At 37.6% G+C, this 21817-nt stretch overlaps 1 pseudogene; it reads left to right on the plus strand.

Moving 5' to 3' along the window:
- The first annotated feature begins 244 nt into the window (after positions 1-244).
- LOC118722985 lies at positions 245-790 on the plus strand (annotated as a pseudogene).
- Positions 791-21817: the final 21027 nt, after the last annotated feature.

Here is a 21817-nt window from a genome sequence, read left to right on the forward strand (position 1 = left end):
GATTCAATTCAGGAACTAGTTTTACTGTACTAAATACAGGGACATTTTTTCAGTAAAATAAAATGTCAATTAGAGGAACAAGTAAAACTTTAGAAAGTATATTTCTGTCCTGTTGAAAAATTTCACCCTAAAATCATGGAGTGAAACATTTAAAAAGGTGAGGGGGGAGGTTTCCTTGCTAACCCAAGAGGGGTCCAGTTGGCATTGTCTGGCTTCCTGTCGTAACTTAAAAAAAACATTCACAATGTCCAGAGCCCTTGATGTCCTACAAGCAAAGGAATAGTGTTTCCTCAAAGTTCTTGCAGCAGGAACCCACGCAGCAGGCACCAACCTTGACTTGCAAATGGAACAGTGCATCTACAGAAGGAAGAGTGATAGCCTCTACATCATAAATCTGAAGAGAAGCTTCTGGTAGCCTGGGACACACTGATAGTAAGCAGGGTGGTGTCCTTGTCTTATCCTCCAGGAATACTGGCTTGTGGGCTGTGCTGAAGTTTGCTGCTGCCCCTGGAGCTGCTCCCATTGCCTGTCTCTTCACTCCTAGAACCTTCACCAACCAGATCCCCGCAGCCTTCTGGGAGCCACGACTCCTGGTAGTTACTGCTCCCAGGGCTGATTACCAGCCTCTCACAAAGGCTTCTTATGTGAACGTGCTTACCCTCGCTCTATGTAACACAGACTCCCTGTGCTATGTGGACATGACCAACCCCTGCAACAAAAAGGAGCTCACACAGCGGGTCTGATGTGGGTGCTGGCTCTGGAATTTCTGTGCCCAGGTGGCACCATCTGAGAGCAGCTGCAGAAGGTCGCAACTGACCTCTATTTCTGCAGATGCACTGAGGAGGCTGAGAAGGAAAGCAACCCTGAGGTCACAGGCTAGCCTGAAGGCGTGCAGGTGTTGTCTCTGTCTATTCAGCAGTTCCCTGAAGACTGATCTGCAGCTCCCATTGCTCAGACCACTGAAAGGGTAGGGATGACCAATGAGTAGTCATAAGCTGTTTCTTCACAGAAAATGAAAACAAGGTTGATGGAAAATGAAGCTCCAGGAGGGGAAAAGATTACACCAAAAGCAGGTGTTATAGAAAGAATATGTCCCCCTTAAAATTCATTTGTTGAAGCCCTATACCATCAATGAGGCTGCATTTGGACAGGTCCAGTGTGGGGAGGTAATTAAGGTTAAATGAGGTCTTAAGGGTAGGACTCTGATCCATAGGACTGAGGGCCTTCCCACAAGAGCAAGGAGAGGATATATGGAGGAGGAGCCAGGAAGGGAGCTCTCACCAGAAACCATCCCTGGTGACACTTCTGACCTCCAAACCTGTGAGGAAATTATTTGTTGTTATTTAATTCACCTATTTTGTGGTGTTGTGTTATGACCACGCTAGAAAAGTAATATAGCAAGAGATTACTTAGCAAGCTCTGATTACTAAGATTATTCTACAGGAGAGCAAGGATTGCTTTTCAAACAAAAATAAATAGGGGTAGGATTGAACAAAATATATAGTATCAAAATAGGCATATAAAAGTAAAGTAAGAGGCAACATGGTTTGTGAAAGTCGTATATTTGCCAGGATAATAATAACAGAATTCTGCATATCACTGCCTGTTTCTCTTAAATCTGAAATAAAATCAAAGGGTTGTGCTGTTCACATCACAGAACGTTTCAGACTCCAGCATACTTCTCTGTTGTCTTTTATCTGCATATAGCAATAGTTTGAGTCTTTTTATTGTTGAATAATATATTATTGTATAGATATATTACAGTTTATTTATCAGTTCATGTGCTGAAGGGCATTTGTTTTCCATTTAGGTGATTATAAAGACAACTGTTATAAACTTTTGTGTAGAGGTTTTTATATAAACACTAGAGGCTTGGTGCACAAAATTCATGTATGGGGATGTGTGTGTCCCTTATCCCAGATTGCATCGTCTCCAGTTTGGGACTCCTCAAGAGCTGCCTGACTGCCCATTTAGGCCTGTGGGATTGGATTTAAATGGGCAGTCAGATATTCCTCTCACAATCTAGGACTGTTGGCTCCCAGCTGTTCCCCTGCCTGCTTGATTGATGCTTAACTACTCCCCTGCTGCCCCGATTGCCCCTAACTACCTTCCCATGCCAACCTGGTCACCCCTAACTGCCCTTTCCTGTGGACCTGGTTTCCCTAACTGCCCTCTCCTGCAGACCAGGATGCCCCCAACTGCCCTCCCCTGCAGGCCCTGTCACCCCTAATTGTCGTCCCTTGCCAGCCTAGTCACCCCTAACTTTCCTCCCCTGCAGGCCTGGTCCCCCACAACTCCCCCCCCCCCTCTACAGGCTTGGTCACCCCCAACTGCCCTCCTCTGCCAGCCTGGTCACCTCTAACTTCCCTCCCCTGAAGGTCTGGTTGCCCACATCTGCCCTCCTCTCCTAGCCTGATCATCCCTAACTGCCCTCTCCTGCAGGCCTGATTGCCCACAACTGCCCTTCCCTGCTGGTCATCTTGTGTCCACATGGGGGCAGCCATCTTTGATCACATGGAGGAGACCATCTTGTATGTTGGAGTGTTGGTCAATTTGCATATTACCCTTTTATTAACTAGGATAAGTCTTTATTTCTCTAAGGTAAATATCTAGTAGTGGCACTTCTAGGTCATCTGAGAAGTGCATGTTTAACTTAAAAACCAAACAAAAGCAACCTGCTGAATTGTTTTACAAAGATGCTGTACTATTTTTGCATTTTTATCAGCAGTTGCTCTGCATCTTCAAAGTCAATTAGTATTGTCAGAATTTTTTTTAGCCATTCTAATAGTTATGTAGGGGCATGTCATCATAATTTGTATTTCCCTCATAGGTAATGATATGGAACATTGTTTCATGTGCTTGTTACCAATCTTTACCTCCTCTTTGAAGTTTCTGTTCAAACCATTTGCCTATTTTTTAAATTGGGTGTTTGCTTTTGTAATAATTTTTTTGGTTATGTATAGGTTAGAATTTGGACCATCTACAGCATTTTCTGTAAATTGATCTCCATATAACAGTGATTCTGATATTTTCTCCCATTATTATTATTTTTTTCCTTTTAAATTCCAGGATCAACAGAAATATCCTTCCTACTTGCCAAGTCTAAAACCAACTGTACTGATGTTCTCCATCTTTGTTCTTTTCCTTGTTCTACATCTATCATGCTCCTTTAATTCTCTTTCTTTGTCCCTCCCACCTTCCATATTTTCAAAATATCCTTCTGTATGATCCATTCTTGCTTTTAATGTTAAAGTATCTATATCTAGTTTTTAAAAGGAAACTACTTTTTTACTCTTGCCTAAATCACTACCTCCCTGCTTCCCATCACTGCTATGCTTCTTTAAAAATGTTTCTGCATTTTCTGTCTTCTTCTGCCTCATTTATGCAACCCAGATTCTGTTTTCATTGTTGTCCTGAAAGTAATCTTAGAATAATTATCAATGGCCATCTGCTTTCTCTATAACAGCCTCTTTGTGTTTATTTTATTTAACTCTCTGCAACACATGACATTTTTATCTACCACTTTTCTCCAGATAATGAAAATATCAAATCAGTTGTTGTAGACACAAAACAAGGATAAAGTGTAACATTTTTGAAAATATTTGTTATTCTTTATGGGGAAACAAGAATTTTTATAGAAAAATCTATGTGGATAAAATGCAGAAATGCTCAAAATTTAGCATCCACATATAATTTAACTGGGAGTATTTATATGTGAAAAGCATTTGTATTTATAGTATCTTGTTTCATTTTAATTAACTTGTTCTATATTGAAGTATGAAAATTAAGTTTACTAATACAATTTTTCAGTGTTCTGATTTGTGAAATGGAGATAAAAATAGTAGTTAAGCCAAGAAAATTCTGTAAATATTATTTCTGAAACATAGAAAACAATTAATAGGTAATCTAAATATTCTTTCCCCATATTTCTCTAATTTAAAAATAAATTTTTTAAAACAAAATTAATTGAATGTGAATTAACATTCAGTATCAACACTGGCAACCTATAAAATAAATCTGTGGCTCTTTGGACATCATTTTTTCTCTCTCTTTCTTTTGATTGAGAGTGTCTGAACTTAGAGCAGATGATGTGTATGTACCTTTTTCTTAACTTGGATAAGTAATCTCTCTGTGTCTTTGCTACACAAGTAAGATTTGTAGAGTTTAACTAAGTCAATGGGAGTTCCACCCTATGAACTACTTGTACAGATAAAGAACCATGAAGTTCAACCATGATTTCAAATGCCAAGTAACAGAAAGATAAGACAAAATGTTCTGCTTTGTTATATTTTATTTCTTACAAATAAGTTATTTATAACAATTTATTACACAAATGTGCACATATAGTTCAGTTCCGAAGATTTTGCTTAATGTCTCTTCTTCATGTTATTCTACAAAACAATTTGCAGTAATGTCTTAAGGTATTATTGGTTTAGCCTCTGTACCACAATATACACTAAATGACTTTCATTTTGCCTGTTTTCTTTCTTAGTCTCTCTTGGCTAACTAATTCAGTTGAGAGTATCTTGTATAAACCATGTTTGTCTTTGTTTACTTTTATTGTTGAGTATCCATTTATGCTCTTATAATTCTGGTTTTTAAAGAAGCAAGAACTATTAATCAAATTTAACTGAAATAGCTCTTTTTTGGACCACCTATTTTAGAAATAGCAAAAAACTAAATCATACAAAAGAAACCCATTAAAATAATTATACCTAAAAAATAATATGTTTATGGGTAATTATAATAATGTTCTTAGTAATATTTTTTATTATATACTTAACTATACAGAAGAAAATTGATCAATGTTCTTATTTTTCTGCATCTACTAAAGGTGGAACAGTTATTTCAACCAATCTCTGTGTGCATATGGGAGTGAGGGCAGGAGGGTTGCAATATTTTTTCTTCCTTAAACTGTTATCTGGCATAAATTTATTTTAAAATTTGTGCATTTGGTTGAATACATTTGGTTGTTTTTTAAAAGTGACCAGGGATCCTTATGATATAGGGTGACATCTCTAAGTGATATTAAAAGATTTAAGTTGTAAATTAATAATTTTTAATGTTGGTTTCAAGATTTGCACAATTGAATATAATTTGATCTTTAAATGTCAATGTATTTTTATTTAATTAATTTTATGCATACTTGCAAAACATTCAAATGATACAGAGTAGATAAAGCCAATGGATTTCATTATCACATTCATTGGATAGAATATAATATGACTTTATCTATGTCTACACATTTAAGTTAAAGTAAAATATGAATTTTTCTAAGAATTTATTAGCTCCTTTACATAAAAGAAACTCAAGAGGGTGACATTAATTTTTACTCAGTGAACAAATAATTTCACCTAGAAAGGAGGAGGCTCAGGTCAAAACTTTTATAGTCTTCTACCTTTTCCTTCTTCAAATTTAATGTTTATACTAATCATCTATAATATAATAGTATCTTGGTCCATTTGGGCAGCTATAACAAATATATTGTAACCTGGATGGCTTAAACAACAAACATGTATTTATCAGAGTTATGGAGGTCGGGATCAAGGTACAATAGGTTGTGTTGATCACTTCCAGGTTCACTGACCTCTGGTTCCTATACCCTCACATGGCACAAGAGAGGAAGGAGCTTCCTGGAGTCACCTGGGTGGGGACATTAGTTCCATGGAGCTCCATTGTCAGGACCTGAACACCTCCATAGGCCCCACCTCCTGACAGCCTCACACTGAGAGCAGGATTTTAACATAAGACTCTTAGGAGGATACACATGTTTGATCCATAACCCCTATGGGAATCTTGTTAAATGATAGACAGATAGTAATTCAACACATTTAAGATGGGGCCTGAATCCCACATTTCTAACAGGCTCCTCAGTAATACTGAGACTACTGGTCAGGAGACACACTGCATAGCAAAACAGTCCATACTTTTTTTTTAATGTCTCTAATTTGAGTCCTCTTAAAAATAATTAAAGAAGACAATCTGGGTGATACAAAGAAACTTTTTTGAAAACTTAGTGACGTGGACAGTCTTCAATTTGAGAATTGCAAAATGGGATCGAAGGGAAGGAGCCTTTATAGAATAAATAATAAAAAAATACAAATATCTGATTGGCTGGGGACACACAATCAAATATCTGATTGGCTGGGTACACACAATTTGAGATAAGAAGGAACAAGAAAATAAGTATAGAACCCAGAGCTGGCTTGGTGTTTGGGGATTGGCTGACTGGATATACCTCATGTTGTCAAGCAGAGTATTCACAGCAACACAAAAGTCATCTAAGTTTCTGACTGCTGACATGGCACTTCATCAGGAGAAACTCCATCTTGGGCCTAGAAAGTTATTTCAATGGTACTGTTGAATATTCTCTAACATACTGCATTTCTTTATACGAAGGTAGGCCATCTGGTAATAAGCAGCATACTCTAATACTTAAAATGTTTGTTTCTTTCTTTTCCCTTTTGATGTTTAGGATTTGTAAAGTTTTTGTTTTTGGCCTTCACTTTTGCTAGCAATACTGGGGAGGAAGATGTAAAGATCCAAGCCTACGTTTGTACCAGGATGCTAGCAATGCCCAGATTATTTGGATATAATGTTTCCTAACTTATTATGGGTAGGTGCTATCTTTCACAAGGTGTCAAAGGATCTCTCAGAGTAGGGCTTAAAGTGTTCAATGCTATTCCAATATTGCTTTTGGGCAAATTCTGGTATCTCTAGAACTCTGAGGGTAATGACTACCATTGGAGGGAGAAGATGTAATCCTGCTAAAAAAAGAATAAAAGCTATTTTAGCATATGTGATTTGATTGTTCACATGCATATAACAATTTTTAATTTCTTACAGCAAAATATTTTATTAGTTTTTAACAGTTTTTTGATTCAACAAACACCCTAATATCATTTCCAGCCCTGTATGGGTTCTTAGGAAGTGCCTAACAAATCAATATACTTAATTCTTTCAATAATAGCTGGACTCGGATTTTCTTGTCATTTCTTTAAAGTGGAGGGGAAAAAAACATACAGGAGAAATATAGAAATGTAACTTGCATAAGGTGACAGAAGGGACTTCCCTGACCTTATGAAAAAATAAAAATCAAGGAATTCTGAAAACTATTAACTGTATTACTGTGTTTAAGGGATTTCTGTTGTTACTCTATTTGCTATTTTCCTTCCAGAATGACTTGTCATTTGTGGGCAATTGTCTGGAAAAGATAGGAAATTATTTTTAAATTGTAGGCATCAATAAGCTATAAAGCTTTGGTAATAGGCCTTGACTTATATAAATTTATGAAAATATTATATTGAAAAGGAGCCCAATTCCAGGAGTTTGAACCATTCAAAATTTTAGAGAGGAACTCAAAGATTTTTAATGCCTTTAAACACACATAATCACAGGCTTTGTTTTACATGAGATTACTGTATAAATTCCTTCGTATTAGAATTTAAAGAAAGTCATTGCTACATGCATCCCTGCAGGAACATGTGGAAGAAAAATAACAGTGCCTTTCAAATACCACAAAGCTACGGGAACATCACAATGTCATCATCTATGGAAATCTTATCCCAGCCTGCTTTGGATGCTAAACTGATTCTTGGTTAGGAGAGGATGCAAGATGCATCCTGCTTGGGACTCTTTGTTAAAAGATTGTGAGGGACAGTGGTTTGCCTCTCCCACAGCTACAGTTCTTGGCCCTTTGTATTTCAAAGATGAGTAAGTAGCAAAGCGGAAAACAAAACAAAACAAAAACAAAAAAAAAGAGGATGTGCACATGTGATAACTGATTTAACCAAAATAAGTATTTTAAATAAATTAATTGCTATCACTGTCATATCTAAAATTAATACTATTGTTCCTAAAAAGAAATGACATGTTAATACAAAAATGTAACTAGGGAAAATCTTTAATAAGATACAGTATTAATGATCAACTAGCATAGTATCTCTCATGTAAATGATGTATGTTTTCTCTTTGCCTATTCTTTTTTTAAAAAAAATATATTTTATTGATTTTTTACAGCAAGGAAGGGAGAGAGATAGAGAGCTAGAAACGTCGATGAGAGAGAAACATCGACCAGCTGCCTCTTGCACACCCCCTACTGGGGATGTACCTGCACCCAAAGTACATGCCCTTGGCTGGATCGAACCTGGGACCTTTCAGTCCGCAGACTGACGCTCTACCACTGAGCCAAACCAGTTTCGGCTCTTTGCCTATTCTTATTTATTTGTTTGTTTTTGTTTTCCAGTAGAATATAACTAACTATAAGCTGATGAAAACATCATTTCAGATCACAGTTCCAGGATAACATTGGGAATTTTTCCTTGATAGAGTGGCCAAATGCTTAAGATTTCTGATTCATTTTAAAAATTAAGCCCATGAAAATCTAATGAACTAGAATTTAGTATAATTTGTTGTATAGTTTGTGGCTCCAATGAGGAAATGAGTGATGGGGTTTTATTCTTTTGTTGTAAAGTGGGCTTCTTTATGACACTGTTCTAAATTAATAAAAAAATAAAATTTTACCATAAATAGGTATGCAGGCAAAGACAGACCATATTCCATGGGTCTTTATACTTCATCTTTTTAGTGAAATCAAGAGTCACACTCACTCAGAGGATGGGAGGATATTGGTATTTCTCCAATTAACCATGTACCCCAATTGCACTATGAAATATTAATGCTGCATACAGCATGCTTTAAATTGCTGTAGTGCTTGCTCTTTCTTAAAAGTTCTTCTTCTGCAGAAGATACAGGGTCTTTCAGGAAGGAATGGAAATTGAGTCGCTGAAAAATTTTCACTGATAAATGTGTTTAAGCATTTTAATTAGTCATCATTTTTAGAGATTTCAGAAGCAATAATTATGCAATAATGTTTGGCTCATATAACAATGCATCTCTTGAGAGCTCATAAAATATGATGTAATTTAAAGCATATTAAACATATTCATCTTCCTGAAATAAAAAAAAAACAGTGCAAAATCAAAGCTAAAGCAAAGGCCAGTTCAAATATTAGCTTTAAAATAAAATTTGACTTTATGTGCTCATTTTGAAAGACGACTAGAAATAAAACTCAGTGAAGAAAGATAAATAATGTCATTTTCTTATAGCACATTTATTCTATATTAGGGAAAATAGTATTAAAATATTTTAAATACATTATATTTAAAGTATTCATTAAAAGAATGGTAACCCATGTAGTTCCATTTTATGAAACCTAAAAAATTAGTACATTATTGAATATAATGAGGTGGTACAATAGCAACTAATTGACTGAATTAAGCATGTTGTGCAGTGCTGGGCACTTGTTAGGTATTCAGTAAATATATGCTTAATAAATTAATAAATATAAAGGCAGTTGAGTTATTGAGTTTCCTCATTTGTCTTACAATGCTTATCTCTGTGTGTTAGATAAATAACTTGAGATTTAAAATTGATTTTCAGAGTTTAAAGATTTAAAATGAGCATGTAGATGCATCTACTAATAAGAAAAATAACAGCAATTTTTAAGTGTGGAGTAGACAAAGTAGGGAAGTAATTTATCTCTGTTACTTACATTTAGGGAATTATCAGTCCATGATGCACTTCATGTGGTAGGACAGTGGTTGGCAAACTCATTAGTCAATAGAGCCAAATATCAACAGCACAATGATTGAATTTTTTTTGAAAGCCGAAAATCAACTTCTGCGCATGGGCCACGAAGTTTCAGTCACACTGTACATGCATACCCGCACGTGGTATTTTGTGAAGAGCCACACTTAAGGGGCCAAAGAGCCGCATATGGCTCATGAGCCTCAGTTTGCCTATCACTGTAGGAGATTTTATGTCTCTGTTCAGTAAGCTCTGTAAGAAACTATATACATTGCAAAATTGAAAATTCAGAATTTTGTTTTAGAAAATTTGGCCACATGATGACCTCCAACATCAAATGGAGACAAAAGAAGCACACTATTGCAGGGAAGAAAAATATCCTGTTGTCTTGAGTATGAAAAGAAGTGAATGATTGCCAAAGGAAATATTTATTGTAACAAGTATGTATATGCTAATCCCCAGGATATATAGGTTGGTTTGCTAAAACAACAATTAGATAGATCATCTTATCAATCCCTTTATTATCAATTGCTTTCGATGCAAAAGAAAAGATTTTTTTCATAAGAAAACATCAGTAATTTTATCCTGGGTAGGAGTTACCTTTCCAAAGCAGCTTTGTTATAGGAATGTATCTTGAAGACAATTTTATAGATAACAGGAAGGCAACTGTTCTCAATGCAGTGATCTGGACTGCATAGTAATGTATATTAAACTGTAATTGGAAGACAGTTAGCTAAAAAAATAGAGATCACTTTACAGATTATTTCTATATGGCACAGAAGCATACTGTAATATATATATCAATATTAAGAAAAATTGCTTATTTATCTTATTTTATCTTAAGCGGGCTATATATCTAATGTTAAATATTTAAAATATTGACTGAAAAAGCTATAGCATGTATTACTACTCTAATAGGTATTTTATAAAATTTATGAAACATTTTACTCATGATTACTTGAAACAATTAAGTAAACAAAGTGCTTCCATGGATAATTCAAAAGACTCACTCTTTTTCTTTTTTCAGTTAAATCTGGGGTCAGCAAGCTTTTTCTGCAAGAGAACATGTAATACGTATTTTAAGTTTTGCTGGCAAAGAGGCAAAATTGAGGATATTATTAAGGCACTTATGTAATAAGAGAAAAAAATATTTGTTATTTCTTATACATTTAAAAAATCTAGTTCTGATGCCATTGTAATAACCTGGTTATTATTTAACAAAAAAGAAGGAAAGGGAAGATGAAATAGATGCATGCCCAGTAAGGTCTGAGGATGTGGGAACCTCAATCACACCTGAAAGGCAGTCAGTGGCCAGAATAGGCAGAGGATATGCAAAGAGGAGAACTGAATAGGGAAATTCAAAGCAAAGGAAGGTTTCTCTATAGCCTAGATATCTCCTCTGATCGCCGATCGTACTAGCAATGAGCGTATATCTCTCTCTATTCGTCTATCTTCTCATATTCTCTATCTCTAGCTCTCTGATATCGCTCTCTCTCGATGTCTCTATCTCTCTCTCTCTCTCTCTTTCTCTCTCTCTATCTCTTATTCTTCTCTCTCTCTGATTCTCTCTCTCTCTCATTCTCCTCCCCTCTCTTCTCTCTCTCTCCTCTCTCTCTCTCTCTCTCTCTCTCTCTCTCTGATTCTCTCTCTCTCTCTGATTCTCTCTCTCTCTGATTCTCTCTCTCTCTCTCTCTCTCTCTCTCTCTCTCTCTCTCTCTCTCTCTCTCTCTCTCTCTCTCTCTCGTAATAAGAGAAAAACAAATATTTGACTGAAATATTTGTCAAATATTTCTTTCTCTCTAGCGTTCATTCTGGGCACCAGGCTCTCCTGTGGCCAGATGCACTGCCCTGCCCCCACATGGCACATGGACTAATGGACTTACTTAGCTTGGATGCTGAGCCACACTGGGCTGCAACGTGGAACAGGAACTCTGGACACTGGCCTTGTTTCTGGCTCTGATGGAACTCCAGTTGCTCCTCTCTCGGGATTGGCTTAAGCAGCAGGGACTTGGGAACCCAGGAAAATATAACTCCACCCAAACAAAGCCTTTCACATCCCATCCTCCCTTGGGGGCTTCTGAAAATGCTTATTTCTGTGGTGCCCCGAGAACCTCTGCCTTGCTCCCACAAGCAACAGGGAAGTTTGATTCTCCGCTAACAGTACCAATATAGTTATGTTAATAATAATTCATTTAATTGACCAAAGTTAGCTTTGCACATCATAAAAGTGTTTGCAAATGTACATCTGTTAATGATTATCTAAAATGATATTTTACAGATTTCATTCTTAAAAATGGCGTTTTACCTGTAGAAGTACTGCCAAATACTGATATCAGTCCACTAGCATATGATTTTAGTTGCATATATTATTTCTTAGAAGGTGGTTAGCATTATATTGGATTCTTTCCTTGGTATTTGTCTTTTATTGTGTCTCTTCTTTGCAAAGTCATCATTTTCAATTGAAATGATGTGGCAGCATCTCAATTGAGAAATTAAATGGGTTTTAATAAAGGGAATTGCCTAAGATGTAAAAAATGCTGATGAAGCTGCAGTTTGATTTTGGAAAATATACCTGCTCCAAATATGTGTGGAATGAAGATCTTGTTTTTACATTTGACAACACAAGAAATAAATAGAGTGACTTGAAATTCCTAATGACTCATGAAATAACATTAGTTGATGAAATTATTTATAGTATATATCCATATATAAGCATGGTTTTGTCTTGTAATTGTAGGTTGTAATCATTAAGAAACATTTTCAAATCTACAGCAAAAGCTAATTTTCAAAATTATATAGTGGTTATTAATATTTGCCAAGGGCAATTCTTTTCATTCAGAAAAAAAATCAGTCTCATCCTTAAGCTGGAAAATTACAATATAATATTACCAATGCTAACCCATCATTCTAACCTGTGATGGGACAAGTAGAATATTCAGCTTCTATTTCTGACAAATAAATCACAGAAATATGCATCAAGTTAAATTAAATTCATACGAGACTGCTGGTTTAATAATGTAATCGATATATCAATAAATATTTGGTGGGAAGTACTTGCCAATGAATAACAACATATGCTGTAGGACTTTATCAAAATTTGTCTTTTTTTCTGCTTCACACATACTTCCCTCAGCATCAGTTGTAATGCATCTTAGCAAAATTCTACTTCAGGTTTTGCTGAATTAGTGTTTTCTCAACTTAAAAATATCATATTCTCTTATAGTTGTTCCAGCAGACTGTTCACAAATAAGAATTCTTCAGTCACTTAAAACTCTGCTTTGCCTCCTCACATAAATAACTGAGCTTTATTATAATACCTGTCAATTCAAACAAAACATTGGAAACCATTCACCTTGTTCTTTAGTTAATTATTGATCTCACCCTTCAATCAATTGTTCTTATGGGAAGGATAATTGTCTTTATACTGTAAATGTGTAATAGCCATACCTAGCTTTCTGGAGGTATAAAAACGGGTGGCAAGCTAGCTTTGTACTATTGGCTGAAATTGTGGATATTTGTACTAGATGCTAATGATTCTAAATGATGTACAGGTTTTAGTACTGAGTGGGATCTGGATAAATGACTGTTAATTAAAAGTATATATATATATACACACACACACACACACACACACATTATCAGTGCATGTTAATCAGTGCATGTTGTTTTCCTTTTATTCTGTTTTTCTTGGTTATTTTTGAGTTCCAGTAAATATACAGTAAATACAAATAGATATATTAATAATGAGCCCTATCCAGTTTGGCTCAATGAATAGAGCACCAGCCTCTTGACTGAAGGGTCCTGGGTTTGATTCTGGTCAAGAGCACATGCCTGGGTTGCGGACTTGATCCCCAGTTGGGGGCATGCAAGAGGCAGCCAACAAATGATTCTCTATCATCATTGATATTTCTATCTCTCTCCCTTCCTTTCTGAACTCAATAAAAGAAAAAAAGAAATCTCTGTTCTTGGAGATAGGATTATGTGCTAGATATATTTATACCAACTATCTAGTGTCAATTATTAAAACTGCTGAAATTTTAGAACCAAAGATTAAATTACATATATTGATATTAAATACATTTTACTGGAAAAATAATATTGAAATTCATCTATTCCTAATTAGCATACTCCATTTTGCTATTATCTATGTTCTTGAGGTTAATTATATTGTATCTTTATGATGGGAATGTGGCAGGAAAGAAATATTCTAGGAAAATTCTAGGAAGGGGAAACCGACACAAAATTAAACAAAGCCAAATAGTTTGGGCAGCTTGCAGCCAGTTTGTGAACTGCAAGACCTAACCTCACTCAAATAAGGAAACTTCAAAGAAAATGATTAATATTTCTCTTCCGTAGCCAGAGAATTCATAGTTTAAGTCACCCTAGAACTGCTAATTGAAGATTTGTTAATAGAGACTTACATTCATGGCGTAATTGCTAATAATAAGAGGGGAAAAGGGAGGGAGAGGAAAAGAAAGGGGAGTTTTTCTCACCTCTGAACAAAGAAGTCAGCAATCTTGGAACTTGCCAAAATAAAATCACGGGATGTATGTACAAACATTCTAAGAAAAGCTGCTACAAAGTAAAAGGGGAACTTTGAAACCTAGTCTGCTACCCAAAATATCCAGCAAGGAAGTTTTGAAACCTATAGAGAGAAAGGTATAAAACACTTGAACCGCACCCCCCCTTCCCCTTCTTCCCCCCTGAGGAATGCTCAGACTAGCTGGGTGCCTGCTTGTGCTATATGCCAAGTGTATTTTTAACAAATTTGCTTACCTTGCTTTCTTAATTGATTTTCTTGCGTTGCTACAACATTATTAGTCACTCATCTGAAATCTTTCTGAGGAGATTGATAAGGGCCAGGGCAGAGGAGGGACAGCCCTGTTCCTCAGACTTGAGGGGGCTGTCCAATAACAGAAACAACATGTCAAGATATGCAACTGTGAATTTCTTTCCATGGCTGCTTTCAATAACTAGGCCTTGTTCACATTAAAATGGACTATGATGGCTATTAACAAATCAGGACTTAAATTGTAGTTTTGTGGATTGACTAGACTTGAGACATTCTGGAATAATGGCTAATAATGTGGATTAAATGTAAATGTGTGTTGGGTCTGTAGTCATTACATTGTGGATAAGTCTCGCATACACGAGTAATATTTGAAAATTATTATCCAAATGAGCACAGAAGTAGAGTGAAGAATGGGGATCCATGAAGGGAAGAGCCTTCACAAAGCTGGCCCTCATCTAAGTCACTGTTTTAATAGGACAATGTATGGCGAGCAGTGGGCTCTCCATAAGTATCAGCCTACAGAAATTGACAACTGAGAATTCAAACCTTCAGAAAATGAGAGGGGCGTACTGCAGGGTCTGAGGGTGCTATGGGGCTTCCTGAAACCCAGTCCTGAGGGCCTTGGTGGAAAATGTCTTTCTCCTCCCGGAGAATGGTTGTCATCTTGGTCATGTCCTGCCCTAAGAGAGACTGAATGTCAAGCTCGGGTCCCAATCCCACTTTTGACCCTGGGAGTCCCTGGCAGACCCGGTGCTCTGAGGGGCTGAGTGAGCTAGGAGGGCTAGAGGATAGAAGCAAAGGTCAGAACCCTTTGCAGACACTTGGCTCCCCCACCTGTACCCTCCCTTTGCTTCTGGGGGGCACAGGTTTTGGGCGACCTGTCTGCCTGACTCAGGGAGCGAATCCCTTTTTCTGCTGCTTAGCGTTCCTGAGCTGAAACACATGGGGAAGGTTTTTCCACATGAAGTAGCTGCAGCCCATATGCACCAGCCAGGCTGGGAGGAAGGAACAGCACCAGCACCCCGCAGAGATGATCCAGGAGGCTGTGGGACACTGGGTGCCGGGCTCATAGAAGCTCCCCAAGCTGCTTGGGCCCAGCAGCTCTCCAAACCTCCCTTTCACCCATCCAACGGGACAATAACTTGAAATCTGTCTGCTCCATTTTCCCAAAGGGGCCCAGTGGCCTGGAACACGCAGGGACCTGAGTGGGTCTAGACCTGCGGCTGCTTTGAGAGGGGTGGAGTGGGAGGTCTGCAGCACCTTGCATTGTGGCTTCCCTTTCTTGATCTGAGGTGCCATTACCTTTTCCTTCCTCTTCACTCGGGATCCCAAACCTTTTCCTTCAGTTTCTCGGCAAAGCAGGCCACCTCTCACACCTAGTCCTTCTGTTTCCAAACATCCTTGAAATGTTTCTCTTATAAAGGAATCTCATCACATTTCAGAGTTCATTATGTATCCTTCTATGACATTAAAATGAGGTGACATATATTCACCATTAAATTAATCCAAAATAGCTTTAATGTTAATATTTAGGTCAAATAAGTGGGATGGCTCATGCAGGCTCTAGCGAATAAAGTGGCGAGGACCAGGAAAAAGGGCTTTGGATAGTAATTGTCAAAATATGTAGACATTTAAAAATACTCTTGGACCTGATTCATCCTTTTCTAGGATGATTCCCAAAAAGTTTATATGAAATCCTCATGAGCTACAAAGTTCTTCATCACAATATTATTTATAAAAGAAAAAGATGAAGTTAAGCTCAACAAGGAACTAGTTAAACAAACTATGATATACTTGTTGTATGGGAGGTAAGTTGTCAAGAAAAATGTAGAACTCATCATGCCAACAAAGAAAAGGATGAGAGCTAAAAACTATATTAAAAAAAAAGCTGCATGTCAAAATAATTATTGAATAAATATTTAAAAAGCAAGCTTGTAAAAGGTTAATTTATATGTGGCAAGAGTATCACAGATTTTAAAGAAAAAGAAGCAATATTTACTGTTCATGTTTTCACTTATATGTGAATTTATAACAAAATAGGGACAGACTCCTAGAGAGCAGGCAGACAGCTCCAGGAGGGGGCTGGGGTAGAGAGACTGAGTAAAAAAGAAGAAAAAAAAAATAGAATTCATGTACAGGGACACAGCGTGGTGATTGGGGGGTAGAAGAGTGGAAGAGTTGGGGGGGTATAGTGGAAGAGGGCATAGAGGGAATAAATGGTGATGGAAAAATGAAATAAAATATCAAAATTATATTAGAATATCTAAACACAAAGAATACATGAAAAAAACAAGATAAAAACAAAATTAAATAATAAACCATATAATTATTGTCAAAGGTTAATAGAAAATTCTCAAAAGAAATTTCAATATGCATAAGAAAACCCCACCCACTCTGTCAAAAAAAAAATCACTAAATGAGGTGCTTATCTATACTAATAAAAGGGTAATGTGCTAATTAGACTGGGACACCTTCCAGATGACCTTCTGGACATGCTTCTGGATAAAGCCATGGCTGAGAAGGATGAAACAAGCCTCCAAACCTGGGAGGGCCCATGGCAGAGCCCCAGCCAGGTGGACAGGACTTCCCTCTGTGTAGCATTGGTCACAGAGCCCTGGCAGGTTGGGCAGGGAAGGCAGGGCCTCCCTGTTATCAGGGATTGATCTCAGAGCACAGCCAGGTGGGAAACACCTGCCTCTGCTCTGCCATTGATCCCAGAGCCCCAAAGGGTGGGCAGGGCCTCTGTGTGAGCAGGGATCAATGGTGGAGCAGGCAGCTGGGAAGAGCTCCCTCTATGAGGCATTGATCTGGGGACCCCCTGACCCACTGCCCCACAGAGAGAGGCCCAGGCCACTGGCCAGCAACACTTCGGCAGGTGGACAGGACTGCTATCTATCTCCCCACAGAGGGAAGCCCAGGCCAGCCAAGTGATGGCACCTTATGCCTTTTTCCCACAGAGGGAAGCAACCAGTAGCAGAGTGGGGGTGGTGCTGCACAGATAGCAAGCAATGGCAGCCTCCTCCGGGGTGGGGCCAGCTTCTGGCAGCTGTGGGAAGGAAAACCCCAATAGGCTCCTTCCAATACCATCCCTGCCCCCAGTTGCCCTTCCTCCACCATCCATCGACTCCTGACCCTGACAGTAGGGAGGAGGAAGCTTGAGTCCAACCGTCCCTCCCCAGGCCTTGGTTGATGACAGAATATGTCTGAAGACCAACTATTGTCACAATGTACCTCTGAAGTCAAAAGAAGCCTATTATAAAAAAAGGGCAAATAGCAATATCAAAACATTTCCTCTAATTAATTCCCTTTTAATGTTCATGTTTTTTGTGCACCGGGCCACTAGTTTGTGTAGATTAGATTAATATTAAAATGTACTTACTCTGATGCTAACATCACTATTAGCATCACAAACATTGTGTACTTTGTTAAAACTGTTCTGGAGGACAATTTGTCAAATTTATTCTTATGTAGCCTTCACCATCTGCCACCCACCATACCAATAAGCTTCTTTATAGAGGTGGGACAGGGGGAGAAGAGTTTTACTATCAGCCCCCTAAGGAAATGTGATCTGCATTTGGGGTTTTCACTAAGGGCAGAATTGACTCTCTTGCTCCATTCATGTGGGCTGTGCCCCATGAGAAGAAGATGCTGATGGAACTTGTTTATCCTAGGCCTCTGAGTGAGAAACAAACCTGACTAAATGGAGAGACTTGGAACCTAAGTCCAGCCAAGCCCAGAACAGAGCTGATTGAAAGAAGTGTAATTAAAAAGTAAATTCTAGTTGTCATATGTCCCTGTGATTTCCATGGACCCCTTAATTCCTAAAATTTCCTAAACCTTTCTATTTTACCCCTAAAAACTCCTTTCAACAGCAATAAAGCTAAGAGGGGGAAAAATCAAAATGACTTTAGAAGAGAGAGAAGAGTGTCTATGGTGGTTCTGGATCTTTAGAAGTAAACATATTGGAAGGTAAAATCAACCCAGAAACTGAAACACTTCAGTTTCAGGTTGAGTAGAAAAAAGACTGAATGCAGTGCTCCATATAAAACAATGATGGACAATGGAGGGAGGAGGGGGTTTCAGGGGAGGCTTTTTCCTTGCCTTCTAGAAGAGGGAGCAGGCCAGTAATCCTCTTAGCAATTTCCCCTTGGGGGTTCCTGTAACATGTTGCCTCTGATGGGAAGCTGAGGTGGAGAACCAGGTTCTTGATTCAAAAGAGAGGGTTAAACCAAAGGAAGGTCCTTAACATCTATCATGCAAGGGCCCTAGAACAAGCTGTCTTGTCTTGTGGAGGAGGAGATGCCACATTCCCTTTCCCTGGTTCCTGATCCTTTGGGTGTGGCATCTGGTCCCAGCAAGCCACAGAACTTTGGATTCCTGCCCATTGTTGCCTCACGGACCCCCTTCCTTGGGATTTACTCATCCAAATAATTCCCTGGTGGTTCTAGGGCCTCGGCCAAATGTACAATTTAGAACACCAGGGACACAAACATATATTTCATAATGTTTTAATTAAATTCTAACTAAAAAAAATTGTCTGAAATTTCCATTTTTTCTTCCTTATGTCATCAAAGTTACTCTTGACCATTACTATTCCCCACCTGTTTTCATGAGCTTTTCTCTCATGAGAAATACTCTGACATTGATCCTTGACAGTGATTATTTCCAACTTTTCTGAAAGAGTTTGGCTTCTATTTTATATGTGTCCAGCTTTTCACATGCATGGCTGATTTTTTCAATTGCTTTGGAAAGATTATTCTTTTTTCTTTTTTCATTTTTTTTTTTTTTAGTGATAAATTCACTTTAAATTGAATACTTCATGAAAACACTCCCAACCCCCCTTTTTACCTTGATGCTGTTTAGGAAGGACAAAGTTTCTGGTGAAGCTTCTGCTTTTTACTTTTAACTGTAGGTTTTTGTGTGTTTGGTTTTTTGCCAAAATTTCACAGTTTGGCAACTTTTAATATGATCTTTAAGTAAATTGATTTAAAAAAAATCTTTAATTAAAATTGGTTTTCTTTTTCTTCAAGAGTTTTTAAGGAAGTGAATTACTTTCCTAGAGCTTATATAACAAAATATCATTTTCATGGCTTAAAACAACATAAAATTATTATGCTGGAGTCTGGACATCAGCATTGTGAAATCAGGTTCATGGGGTTAAATTTGAGATGCCAGCAGGCTGTGCTTCCTTGAGGCTTTAGGGGAGAATCTATTCTTTGTCTTTTATAGCTTTTATAGGTTACCTACATTCCTTGGCTCATGACCACGACCCTCAGTGTCTGTTTCTATCATATCATTTCCTTTTCTGACTCTGACCTTCAAGGCTCCTCCTTACAAAGATCTTTGTTATTCATTGTGCCCACTCAAATAACTCTGGGCACTCTCTTCATTTCAAGATTCTTAAGTTAATCAAATCAACTAGGTCTTTTTTGCTACATAAGGTTCTGGGTATTAGGACATGGACTTGTTTAGCAGAATATTATTTAACCTACCACAGAAAGTTTTATTCAGCCACATCCATCTGTTTCTTCTAAATGTCTATGAAGGGGTCTCCATTTTCTGATATATTTGTTTTATGAGATTCCAAGATTCCATAATCCATAATCCATGTTGTCTTCTCTAAGAACAAGATCACTCAGAATTAGCAAATGTTCACCCAGAAATATCATTCCTTACTTTTAAAACTTATTCCACACCATGTTAGAGTTTTGTAGCATTACATTTTGTTTAATGTTCACTTTTTTTTCCCATCTCTCTACTTGCCAAAGCAGCTTTATGCTTTTATTGAAATTTCCTTTAAAAGCATTTTTAATGTTGTCTATGGTTGTACTTCATTTTTCTGATGTATAATGAAGGAGATTTTTATTGCAGCTACTTGAAATTTTAAATATCTTGATGCACCATTCACCATTGGAAGACTGGCTCTTTGTTGTTATATTTATCATCAGCCCAACTTGTTCTAAACATTTACATTACTTTTCTTTCAGTATTTTTCTGAGTCTCTTTTCATAAGCCCAATTAAAGAGTTGGAGATTCCAGGTCTTTATTAATGGCCTCCAGCTTTTGTATTTCTATTAAAGTGCTCTGTTAATGTCTGCCTGCCATTAAAGTTTATTCAATTCCTGTAATTTCTTCTTTATGAAGTTAAGCATCTCAAAGATGAGCTCTGTTGCTTCCAGAAGGGCAGACTCTCCAATGGTCAGTTATTTATCTCTAATTATGTAAATTAGGGTTCTAATAATGACAGAATCCTAGCATTACTAAAGCTACCACCCTCTCCCATAACAATCTGCAAAGATCTGGGTCTGGTCTGAGGCCTCTTGTCAGCAATGCCACTGTCTACCTCAGTCTCATCAGAATCATATTGGTGCAGAGTACATAGCCATTACCTGACTCCCTCCCATGGTACCAGAAGCCACAGATGAGCCCCATCATATTGTCAGGCCAGAGAACTCTGGATATTCTACCTGAAACCATACTAGGCCCAACAACTGCCAGAACTTGGTGTTTTTTGGGAAGAAGAGGTAAGGACAGTAGAAGAGAACCTTTCAATCTTTTTAACATGGTGATATGGACAGAGATAATATCACAACACTCCAGAAGATATAGAGTAGACCCCCAGAGGGATGCTCTGGGACTCTGGCTACATCCCTACACTGGGAATCTATGTCTTGTATCATGTGTAAGCCATTCACAAGCAATGGTTGGGGCGCTCCAGCACTGGTTGGGAGAATTTGAAAGTTTTCAACTCTTGCCAATATTTTATCTCTTAAATAATATTTTTGTTCTATGGCCCTTTGAAGTTAGCCAAATTTGGTAAATAAAAATTATAGAGTGTTTAGTTAAATTTGCATTTTATAAACTATTGATATTATTTTAGTGTAAATATGTCCCATGTAATAGTACACACACACACACACACACACACACACACACACATATATATATATATATTCATAATTTAAAATTATTTGTTGCTTATCTGCAGTTCAGATTTAAACTGGGCATCCTGTGTTTATCTGGAACCCTTTGTCCTGGAGGCATCACTCTGTCCACAGAAAACTCACTGCTCTCAGTGCCGCTCCTTGTTTTGTATTCGGCCAACCTTGATTGTGTATTGGCAAGGAAGTTATGGAGGGGCCAACAAAGAGGGTCAACCAGTTCTGTGCTGCAGCCAAAACCCATCAACTGCTTAGAGCTTATTGTAAGTATCTTTTCCCAACTTTGTGTTAGCAATGTCTCACTGATGGCTTGAAACAGGTTATGGTTGGCATTTACACCAAAGAAACAGACAAACACTAGGGATGAAAGTTGTTTTTATCTTCCAACGCCCTACTGTCCTGGAAAGTTGTTTTTTTAATTTGCTCACGACTGATTATAATCTATCTTCTTCAGCCATAAACTCTGTCATTCTTGCCGAAACCGGTTTGGCTCAGT

Source organism: Pipistrellus kuhlii, unplaced genomic scaffold (genome assembly GCF_014108245.1).
Source record: "Pipistrellus kuhlii isolate mPipKuh1 unplaced genomic scaffold, mPipKuh1.p scaffold_m20_p_2, whole genome shotgun sequence".
In the NCBI taxonomy this organism is placed as follows: Eukaryota; Metazoa; Chordata; class Mammalia; order Chiroptera; family Vespertilionidae; genus Pipistrellus; species Pipistrellus kuhlii.